This window comes from Ailuropoda melanoleuca, chromosome 4, assembly GCF_002007445.2.
Source record: "Ailuropoda melanoleuca isolate Jingjing chromosome 4, ASM200744v2, whole genome shotgun sequence".
Lineage (NCBI taxonomy): Eukaryota > Metazoa > Chordata > Mammalia > Carnivora > Ursidae > Ailuropoda > Ailuropoda melanoleuca.
The window spans coordinates 96,810,500-96,822,853 of record NC_048221.1 but is presented as its reverse complement, the minus strand read 5'-3'; the positions used below and the strand labels follow the sequence as shown (position 1 = coordinate 96,822,853).

The window sequence follows — 12,354 nt, the reverse complement described above, 5'->3', positions numbered from 1 at the left end:
TTAGTAATTAGTTATTAGTAAGCAACTTACTAAAAGTCTATGGAACTGCCCGCCTTTTGCCTATAAGAACTTGGGGGTTTTTGATTCATCCCCTGCTCATCTAAAGAACCATCATGGCTTCCCAGATGACTCAGAAACATATCTGAATCCTACTGGTCTAGGAGATATGCAATCCAGCCATTTCTCTAGCTCCCTTCTCTTCTGTCCTTTGATCCAATGAGGACACCAGACAGCCCCACACTTGAACCACATTAGCTGTGGCTCCTGCCAGCCACCTTCATGTCAATGTCGTGTTCTTCGCTAGAGCTGTTTCAAGAAACAACTAAATGAAATCCACTTCTGCATTTGCTATAAAAGTCACTGTTAATATTATCAATGTTTCTTATTATGTAATTTGTATATAACTTTTATACAATCATGATGAGGATGACAGTTAATGTTTGAGTTCACTATGTGCCACTCACAATTCTAAGGGCTTAGCGTGTTTTGCTTCATTGAGTCTTTGTATATCCCCAAGGAGGAAGGTACTAGCATTAATCCATTTATCTACAATGGCACACCATACTCCTTAATCTCTGCTTGAGAATTTCTTTTGGAATTTGCTGCCAGAAAAATTTTGACTCTATTGGGAAACTGGTAGACTCCCTCCCTCCTGGTCATGAGTAGTTTAATATTTACTGTTTCCCTCTTACCCCTGGATTCCAGGAAATGTGCAAGAGAGCTTGGGTCTTGTATTCTGGCTGGTACCGTCTTATTATTAGTACATTATTTCCACTTACTTTTCTGTGTACTGACTTTCTATTTCCATTTTATTTGCCTTGTTCTCCTTGCTACTAAATGCCTTGAACTTTTTGGAAACAAGAAAAGCAGAAATCAACTTAACAAACAAACAAACAAAAATACACACACACACACACTTTGAGTTTAACCTGAGAGCACTGTGTCTGAGGAATTGGTGAATGGAGATTGAGAACACAACCCCACAGCTTGGGATGAGTTTGAAACCATTCTGAAAGCCAAATATCTTTTCCTGAACCTTCTAGGATATGATGACCGTTCATATACTTTAAGAAAGATAGAGTTATTAAATGCCATCCAGGGAAAGTCCTGAATAAAAAATCTTTTGTCCAGGACATCAGAGGCCTTTAAAGAGAGTGGGAACACCCTGCTATTACAGAAAACATGCTGGAAGCAGGTATCTTTGTCACTAAGCATCTGTTATGTGCCTCTTCCTGTAATATGAATACATTATTAAAATAACATATTTTATTTATAGAATAACTTGACTTTAAACAGGCATGTGTTGCTAGGGGTCAGGAAAACAACCGCACTGTTTTCTCTGGCAAACGAACACAGCTGTCCATAAGAGTCAACATATGACAAAACAATTTTTTAAAAAATAATGCATTCAGAATAAACAAAGCATACCACAACCCTTTCTTTTTATCTAAAAAGGGTTTGGTATTGCAATTTGCCTCAAGCAATGGGTCTGGAAATGCCAGCAGCTATTTTGACAGCTAAATGCCAGATAAATTTCAGCAGCTAAGACAACCATAGAAATATATCCTTCGCCCCCTTAAGATTCTTAAAATTCCTTGGGAGAAGATAGTTTCAAGTTTAATAATAAATGTAGTTACTGTCCAGATTTCATCCAAAAAAAAAAAAAATCTGAACACAAAATAATCGAGAGAGAAAGACATCAAAACCTGTCTCCAGCTAGATTTTCTCAGCCGGTTCATGCTGCAGTTGGGGGCAAACCGTCTAGAATTCTGGATATCAACTCCGTGATCACTTCAATGGCTCTAACTGTTCTCAGAAATAGTGCTCGCCGTCTGAATTCTGAATGCTCAGAATCTCTAGGCTTATCGGTGTTCCCAAGGAGTTCTGTCTCTTCCCTTTGAAAGTTTATGCCTCAAATGATCAGTCTGATTTATCATGAATTTGTAATCATTTTTTAAAACCTGATGTGTTCAGTTTACTTCCTCTTAAACGTCTGTGCTCAGAATGCTTGATTAAAGTCTGGTAGCCTGCATCTGATTTAAAGAATTTCTTATCTAATGAGATACTCTATCTTCCTCTCCCCCACCCCAGAGCAAAACCACACTTACAGCCTTTGAATGAAGAGATTTAATCAATGTCTGCATCCAGGATGAATGACCAAGGCTCTGTTCATTGCCCCTCTTACCCTTAGACCAGCACTTCTCAACTGTAATATGCATATGAATATGTACATTGTGTATATGAATATGTAAATAGTGTTATGAATATGTAATGTGCCAGAAGCCTGGGCTGCTGCTTACACACAGCGTATGCCCCAGCAGGTTTGAAGCGAGGCTGAATCTGCGAGCCTAACAAGCTCCCAGGTGATGCCGGTGGTGGAGTAGCCAGGAGCTACAGGGTCTGGAGCAGTGTGCCTCAGATGTCATTGTAAATGTTCTAGTAGCCACGTTAAAAAAATTAAAAGGAACAAGTAGAAATAATTTAACAATATATCTTACTTAACCCAACATATCCAAAAATTATCAGTTCAACAGGTAATCAATACAAAATTTACTGAGATATTTTGCATTCTTTTTTCATACCAAGCCCTAAAAATCAGGTAAGCATTTTACATGTAGAGCACATCTCCAGTTACACTCGCCATGTTTCCAGTGTTCAGTGGCCACACAGGACTAGTGGCTGCTACATGGAACAGCACAGATCCAGAAAGCCTCACCATCTTCCCAGGAGGAATTCTGTTCTACTCAATTGAGTGTTAGGACTGGTGGGTGTCGGGCTTGGAGACGGCTCCAGATGACTATCTTTAGGGTGATGACATCATCTGGGCTGAGAATGACAGTTCTAATTTAGAAGATAAATTTATTCAAAACCAGTAGAACCTCCCTGGATGGTAAGAGCCTCTTAAGTGTAGGGCAGAAAATCCTTGGCATTGTCTCCTGGGTGTCGGCACTTCCTTGTTGCAAGTTAAAAGAGGCCCAGAGTGAAAGATGGGGAGCATTAAGTTGTGTGAGATGGGAACTATTACGCCATGTGTGAGCAGACGCCGGGTACCACAGGACCTACAATCCTCACTTAAGAGATTTGAGTTGTATCCTAAGAGCATTGGGGAACCATTGAAAGATTCTAAACAGAGGAACATGGTACATGGTATGATTAGGCTTTCGTTTTAGAAAGATCTTTCAGCAATAACAGAAAAATTTTCTGGAGGAAGACCAGATTGATGGCAAGGAACGTAGTCAGGAAAGTTTTTTTCAGAAATCCAGGCAGCAAATAATGAATCATGGAACATTGCATCAAAAACTGGGGATGTACTGTATGGTGACTAATATAACAAAATAAAAATTATAAAAAAAAGAAAGAAAGAAAGAAAGAAATCCAAGCAGAAGATGATAATGGTCTGAGTTAGGAAACTAGCTCTGTGGTTGGAGGGGAAAAAAGAGTAAAAAGGATTTTATTGATAGGTCTTGGTGGTAGACAGTAGATTAAAAAATAATAATAAAAGGCTGAGAGAAGAATCCAGGATGGTGGGTGTATCAGGCAGGGCCCCAGGAGGAAACAGCACCCTCGAATCAGGAGAACTGGGGGAGGACGAAGAAGGGCATTGTTTACAGAAGTGCAGGGGGTGCCACCATCCCCCCGCCCCCATTCTGAAGGCACAAGAGAAGGGAGCAGTGATTGGAACCAGAAGGAGAGGTTGGTGGACAAGGGCTACAAGAGAGCAGCGGTAACCAGTCGGGCAAAGCCAAGCCAGCAAAGCCAAGCTAGACTGGAAGCTAAGTGTACTTTACATTTCTGTAGAAAATGCCAGATTGCTGGTTCAGCTGTTCCTGAAAGGTCGCTCTATATACTCCCCACCAAGAGTATAGAAGAATTTCTGTGTTTCTTACTTCTTATAAACAATGTATATTATCCATCTTTCTAAAAATTGTTGCCTATTGTAATGGTTAATTTTATGTGTTAATTTGTCTAGGCCACGGTACTCAAACATTTGGGCAAACACTAGTCTAGATGTTACTCTGGAAGTATTTTTCGGATGAAATTAACATTGAAATCAGTAGAGTTTGAGTAAAGCAGATTACCTTCAATAATGTGAGGACTTCAAATCAGTTGGAGACCTTAGCAGAAAAAGACTGAGATCTCTCAAGGAAGAGGGAATTCTGCCTCCAGACTACCTTCAGACCTGAGCTGCAACATTAGCTCTCTGGGTCTCCAGCCTGCCCGAGGGCCCTGCAGGTTCCCAGCTGGCCAGCCTCCACATATCACGGGAGCCAGTCCCTTAAAGTAAATCTATTACACACACATGCATGCGCGTGCATACACACACACACACACACAAACACACACAGCCTATTGGTTTTGTTTTTCTGGAGAACCCTGACTAATACACGGATTTAGCCAGAAATTATCTCAGCTTAGTTTCAATGTGCAGTTTTCTGATTATTAGCAAAGTTCACATGGTTTATAGTTTTATTTCTACAATTTTCATTCCATTTTCTGTATTTTTCTACTGAGCATTTTGATGTTTCTTACAGAAGCTCTTTATATATTCATATGTTGATTTGTACCTTTCTTTTGTAAGTTGTAATATTTCTCACCATCCGCCCTCTGTCACTGACGTGATGACCTCTGTTGCCTCTAAGCTTAGAAGTGCTCCAGAGCCCATGGGGAAGAATGGTTCTTACCTTTCTATCCATCCATGCCCAAGACCATTCAGGGCTAAAGTTTTCTCTAGGCTGGTTTTTCCATCATTTGATTATATCTACCTTCTATCTCCTAAAAATGCTCAAAGTTTACAGTTTATAGTGCTTTTGTGGATACATTTCTTGTACTTTTTCTGACATTTCAATAGGATTTAGGGAGGGCCGGGAGATAAAAGTGAGTGTCCAGCTGACCATATTGAACCAAAAACTGAGGGAATCACTTCACAATGAAAACAAGCTGAGAGTTTTCAGTCTCTAGGACTTAGCTGGTTATATATTTTTAAACCCATTCAAATAACAGAACCCCAAACCATACAATTATCCTTAACTTGCTGTGAAGAAGGAACAAAACAGTAGCATGCTCTTTTAAAAGTGCCAATAAGAGCCTAATAAGTGGGATACTATGCAAAGAGAACTACAGGAATATGCCTTTGGAAACCCAAAGTTTACAACAGAGAGGTGGCAACAGAATCACTGGGGGAGTTAAAATAATATACAATTATGCATACAATTAAGACTAATTTTTTCTTGTGGTTTTCATGAAACAAAAAAGCTACATTTTATTGAGGAAAACACTACTTTTTACATTATATGTAATTTACAAACAAGAATTCAACATACATGAACTCAGAACTCCCTTGCTGAGCAACACAGAACAACTGGGAAAACCATTCACAGATACTAAGGGACAAACAGCAGGTTTCAAAACCCTGCCCAGCCCAAAGAAAACAGCATTTATGGGTGAGAGTGGATATAGGCAAAAGAGTTGCCTCCTGGGTTAGAAACAGATAGCCAATTCTACTCCCAACTCCTAACAAACCCAGTATACAACAGAATTCTAGCATGGCTGCTACATATGACTGTCTGCCACCGCAATCCAGTAGCTCCCCTCCATTTTTCTTTGGGGAAATCTTGGGGGAGCTGCCAGGCATATTGCCCCTGCTCTCCTCTGGCAAAGAGGTGGGTACATGACCCAAGTTGACCCCAGGAATGACTACACATTTTGCAGTGCAAAATGAAAATGCACAAATACAAGGATAATATAAAAACACAATCACTTTCCTATATACCAGCAATGAACAAGTGAGATTTAGCATTGAAAACACAATCCCATTCATGTTAACATCCCCCCAAATTAAATACTTACATATACATCTAACAAAATACGTATAAGATCTGTATGAGGAAAACTACAAATCTCTAATGACAAAATCAAAGAAGAACTAAATCAATGGAGAGATAGTCCATGTTCCTGGCTAGGGACACTCAATATTGTCAAGATGTCAGTTCTTCCCAACTTAATCTACAGACTTGATGAGATCCCAATCAAAATTCCAGCAAATTATTTTGTGACCACTGTAAATTAATTCTAAAGTTTCTACGAGAAGTAAAAGACCCATAATAGCCAACATGATATTGAAGAAGAACGAAGTTGGAGGACTGACACTACCCAATTTCAAGACTTATTATAAAGCTACAATAATCAAGACAATGAATACTGGCAAAAAAAAAAAAAACAGACAAATGGATCAGTGGAACAGATTGGAGAGTCCAGATATAGACCTCCTCAAAAATATAAGCAACTGCTCTTTGACAAAGGAGCAAAAGCAATATAATGGAGCAAAGATAGTCTTTTGAATAAGTAGTGCTGGAACAACTGGACATCACATGCAAAAACAAAACAAAACAAAACAAAAAACAACCAATTAATCTAGACACAGACCCTACAGTCTTCACAAAAAATTAACCCAAAATGGATCACAGATGTACTTTTTGTAGTATTTAATTCAAACTTATACTTGTAGTTTCTAAAATGTTGATCTACAGACCACCTCCTTGTTATACTAATGAAAACAAACAGCAAAAAAATCACTAGCATCCCTACAAAAAGAAGGGCTCCTTTTCTAACAATTTTAAATGGAAACCACAAAACTATAAAACTCCAATGAAGATAAATAGGAGAAAACATAGTTGACCCTGGGTAGGGCAATGACTTTTTAGATGCAACACCAAAGGCAACATCCATGAAAGAGATAATTGATAAGCTGGACTTCTGTCAGCTCTGCCAAAGACAAAGTCAAAAGAATGAGAAGACAAGCCACAGACTGGATGAAAATATTTGCCAAAGACACATCTGATGAAGGACTGTTATCCAAAAGAGATGATTAAAACTCAACAACAAGAAAACAAAAAACCCTATTTAAAAATGAGCCAAAGACCCGAGCAGACAGACACCCTACCAAAGAAGATACATGGATGGCAAATAAGCAAATGAGACAATACTCCACCTCACACAACAGCAGGGAAATGCAAACTGAAACAAGCGAAGTGCCAACATACGCCTACAGAAGAGCCGATACCCAGACGCCGTGAGCACGAGACGCTCGGAGATGTGGGGCAGCAGGTACACTCATGCACTGCTGGTGGGAATGCAAAATGGCAAACCCATTTAGAAGACATTTTGGCAGTTGTTTTTACAAAACTAAACACACTCTTACCGTATTGTTTGGTACTTACTAAAAGGAATTGAAAACCTATGTGCACACAAAAAGCTGCACAATGTTCAGAGCAACTTTATTCATAACCGCCCAAACTCGGAAGCAACCAGGATATCCTTCAGTGGGTGAACAGAAAAATAAACGGTAGTACATCCAGACAATGAAATATCACTCAGCACTAAAAAGAAATGGGCTATCAAGCCATGAAAAGATAGGGAAGGAGCTAAAATGCGTAAAATTATATAGCGGAAAAAAGCCAATCAGAAAAGACTACATACTGCATGATCTCACTACATGCCATTCTAGAAAAAGCAGAACTATGGAGACAGTAAATGATCAGTGGTTGCCAGGGGTCGGATGGGGGGAGATGGGGAGGGATGACTAGGTGGACAACAGAGGATTTTTAGGGCAGCGAAAATCCTCCATATAATAGTATGATGATGGATACCTGTTGTTATACATTCACTTATACAGGTTATACAGAATGCACAACACTGAGAGCGAGCCCTAATGTACCCAGTGGAATGTGGGTGATTATGATGTGCCCGTGTAGGTTCATCAACTATAACAAACGTACCACTCTGGTGGGGGATGCTGATAATGGGGGTGGCTATGCATGTGTGGGGTCAGGGGGTATAGGAGAAACCTCTGTACCTTCTTTTCGATTTTGCTGTGAACATAAAACTGCTCCAAACAAATTAAAGTCTTACTGAAACAAAAATGCAGGGTCCCTTATACAATGATTATTAAGAATTTCAAGATGGTAAGAGCTTTAGGTCAAGCAAGGGCTCTTCAAAGCATGGTTGCATGCTCAATGAGGAAGTTGAGTCACATCCGCGGCGACCTCCATGGGGACGTCCATTCATTCCTGCAAGCAGACCACAGGGACTGCCCTGGTTTCTGCCCTTCACTTTCCAGGGCCTTGTTGCCCCGTTCTCCAGCTTTGCCTATAATTCTGTGAACTCCCCCTTCCTTCCAATAAATTCCCTTTTGCTTTTGTTTTGCTTGCTCTTTCCTTGTAAGTTTCTGTGGCTTGCATTAAGAGAGCCTAATTGACCAGAAAGTTAACAAGTCTGCCCATGTTTTGTTTTGTTTTTCCATAAAGCTCAATTCTAAGCACAAGAAATAAAGCAGTGAACAATCAGTAAGAATCTTGCTCTCAGAGCCTCCGTACCATAACATAAACAATGAGTAAGTCAATAAGTAAACAAATAATTTCAAAGGGTAGCAGGTGCTATGGAGAAAATAACTGGGACCAGGTGATAGAGGACACGTTAGAGGGGTGGCAGTGCTCCTGCTCAGGGCTTCCTGCTCACTGGTCCCCAGACGTTCCCTATGCTCTTCTCACACTTTATTCAGCTTCAGGTGTCACCTTCTCAAGGAGCCCTCCCCTGCTTACCCAGCCCAAGATGGTGCTTCCTCCTCTCCCTGTTCTCATTTCCTCTCTCCTTGCGCTGTTTTAATTCTCTTCCCAGTATTTGTCAGCACCTGCTACATGATACACGTATATGCTTACTTACTAAATATTCTACTCTCCCCTGCTAGATCGATGCTCCCTGGAGAGTAGGGGTTCCGTCCTTTTGTTCATTGCCGCATCACCACACTGAGAACAGCGTCTGGCAATGAGTGGGTCTCAATACTAATCGTTGAATGAATGAGAGAATGAATGACTCAGAGCGGTGAGAGAAGGTCTCTCTGAGGAAGCAACTTGAAGGCTGAAACCTAAATAAGGAGGAGACAGCTATGTGTAGAATGTTCCAAAAAAGGTAGCAGCAAGTGCAAAATGCTGAGATGCAAACCAGCTTCTTGTGATTAAAGAAAAGAAAGAAAAGCATCTTGGCACTCATCTCTCCCTGAGCTGAGGTGAAAAGAGGCTTAAGGATTACTACAGCAGACCAGACCATCTGGGCTTTGGCTACCAGTAGCGATGCCCCCTGCAGAACTCTGGGTTCCCCAGGCAGGGGGAGGCCACCCACCACTCTCCCGTGGCATTTTCAGGGCCCCCCGCTACCCAGGCTGGGGTGGCAGCTGGATTTAAGGCTCAGGTCTGGCTGGGGGCTGCCAGTGTGGCCGCTGGAGGTTGGCCGGGTGCGGGAAAGATGAAATAACGAGTGCCTGCTGAGTAAGGGGCTGCTGCCAGACCCCGCCAGCACTTCAAGTCTGGAGGATGCTGTCTGAGGGGGAGCGGGGCGAGGTTTAGAAAGTGATGGATCATCAAAGTGTTCAGAGACACAGAGATCGACGGAAGGTCTGTGGTTCATGATAGAGCTCCTGAAATCTCAAATCAGTTCTGTGTTGGCGTAAGTCAGGGTCTGTTTTGTGAGAGTGAAATTGGCTAGTACCTGACTGTACCATCAAGTGGGACTGGTTAGTACTAGGCACATGTGCAGCCAATTCTCTGTCGATCATGACATACGTCTCTTCTTGGCCATAGCACTCTGCTGTGCGGAGCCCACAAAGTGACCCCACACCCCTCTCGAAGCACTGCTCCAGGCAGCCACCACTAACTGAAGAGTCGACATGTGACATGGCTTTATGACCAGAAGTCACCCAGACAGGGTTTTAAATCCCTGGGCAGTAATTTTTCAAAGTGGAGTCTTTGGGGGTGCCTGGCTGGCTCAGTCGATAGAGCACGCGACTCTTGCTGTCCAGGTTGTGAGTTCCAGCCCTACACTGGTTGTAGAGATTACTTAAAAATAAAATCTTTTAAAAAGAAAAAAGTGGAGTCTTTCAACCTATAGATCTGAAAACTGATGGATGATTTTAAACTTCTTTCTTGAACTATAACAAACATAAAGAAAAGTTGCCCAGATTGTAAGGTTACAGCTAGATGATTTGTCACTAAGTGAACCCACCCACACAACAACTACACAACCCAGGTCAAGAAACAGAGCATTGCCAGCGCCTTAGAGCTCTCTACACCCCACTCAATCACTTCACCATCCCCTCCCAAAGACCATTACCCTGAATTCAGGACCCGCAGGTAAGTCCTGACTGTTTCCAACTTTATATAAATTAAAGCATATAGTAAGTATGTTCTTGTGTTTGGCTTCTTTCAGCCATTGTTTTTGTGAAATTCACTAATGTAACTTTGGAAGGGCTAGAGGTGTTACTGCCAGAACACATTGGACCCTACAGGCCACCCTAAGAACTTGAGCTTTCATTCCAATGATGAGCCATCATTCCAAGCAAGATGGAAAGCCAGGATGTTTGTTTTCAGCAGGGACTTAAGTTTCCAAACGATCATTCTGGCTGCCATGTTAAGAATAGCCAGTAGGGGCGCCATGGTAAACATGAGGAGACAGTGGAGAGACTTCCGCAATAACCTGGAGAGGGAAGGGGGCTCGGAGCAGGTGGAAGCAGCTGTGGTGGAAAGAAGTGATCTGCTTCTAGTTATGTTTGGAAGGTAGAGCCAAGTGAGTTTGCTGGTGAATTGGAGGTCAGCGTGAGACAGAGAGAGAGAGAGGAGAGAGTAATAATAACTACGAGCTTCTTGACCTGAGCCACTGGAGGGTAGAGCTGCTGTCCCCTGAGATGGGGAAGGCTACAGAAGGGGCATATTCATCACAGAGAATCAAAAGTTCTGTTTGAGGCATGTCAAATTTGAGGTGTCTAATAGTCATCCAAGTGGAAACATCACACAGGCAGTTAGTTATATGAATATGGGGTTCAAGAGAGAAGTCAGAGCTAAGTTACCGACTTGAAAAGCATCAGTGTAATAGATGGTATTTAAAGCCATAGGACACTCTGACATCACCAGGGAAGTGAGAGAAGAAGAAACCATGAGGCTGGCATTTGAGCTGAGTCCAAAGGATGGGTGTGATCTCATAAGCACAAAAGAAAGAAAGGATATATTAAATATTAATACTCGAGTAGCCAATGTTTTAAAAACTAAATGCTTTACATAGATTATTTCACTGTCGTGTCCATGCTGCACCTATGAACTTTGACCTCTAATGTTCCAAGTCACCTGCATAACTTAGCAGCGGAGCTGGCCCAGGCCATCCTACTAGAGAAAACCAAGGAGCTCTGGCTACCCTATGTACCTTTGAAGGAAAATGTGCAGACCCTTCTTCCAGTCTATCCCTCCACTCTTGACTAGAAGCTACCATCATGTGTTTTGAGTAAGCTGAGTCCCTGTCCCCTCATACCCTTGCCTCACCCTTCCTTATCTGCTCAGGAAGTCAACACTTGACTACCCAAGAGAAGAGCTGTACCGTGATGGACAGTTTTATGTGTCAACTTGACAAGGCCATGGTACCCAGTTATTCAGTCAAACACTCCGTGTTGCTAGGTGTTGCTGTGAAGGTATTTTGAAGTTGTGGCTAAACTATAATCAGCTGACTTATAGAGATTATTCTTGATTATGTGGGTGGGGTTCATTCAACTGATTGAAAGGCCTTAAGAACAAAACTGGGGTTTCCCTGAAGAAAAGTCTTCTGTCTGAAGACAGCAGCATCAGTTCCTGCCCAAGAGTTTCCAGACTGCTGGCCAGCCCTCACAATAAGATAAGCCAATTCCTTGAAATACATACCTTTATATATGCATACACACACACACACACACACTCTAGTGGCTCTGTTTCTCTGGAGAACCCTGACTGATATGCATGCCTGGATAGCTCCTGAGTTGGTTGAGAAGAATTAGCCTGAGCTCCTTTCCTGTCACCAGGGTGAGCAGCAGCAGGCACTGGCAGCTGCTGGACTAGTTATTTCAAGTCTCACCCGTTAGCAGACAGATGCTTCGGTAATGGGGTAGCTGGATGCAGAGATGCTGGGCTGGGTGCAACTACATCGTCACTGCCTGTGAAGTTTCTCCTCCAACTGCCTGAAATCCTTTCACAATGAGGTCTTAGTGATCCCAAGGGACAGCCTGGAGACAGCCCCTCATGGTCAGCTAATTTTTAGGTTCCAAATGTTTTAAAGAGAAAAACTATCCTCATTTTCTATTACATGACCTGGAGCTCTGTCTCCACACTATTATATAGCTTGCTATTAGAATTTCAAGCATTGAAACTGGTAGGTAAGTTTCAAGATGTACTTTAGGAATTTTTCAGAAGGTCGCAGAGCCTAATGCTTAGCCATTTCCCTCCTAAGAAGACATCACATCTCCCACGGGTGTGTCAACACCCTCCAGCCAAAGACCACCAGGAACAC

The 12,354-nt window shown here is 42.0% G+C and overlaps 1 protein-coding gene across 1 annotated transcript in view; it reads right to left on the bottom strand.

The window, feature by feature from the left end:
• Window positions 1-12,354, bottom strand: part of POLE4 (DNA polymerase epsilon 4, accessory subunit) — a 75,278-nt gene that overhangs the window by 13,968 nt on the left and 48,956 nt on the right. The gene's annotated exons all lie outside the window — the stretch shown is intronic.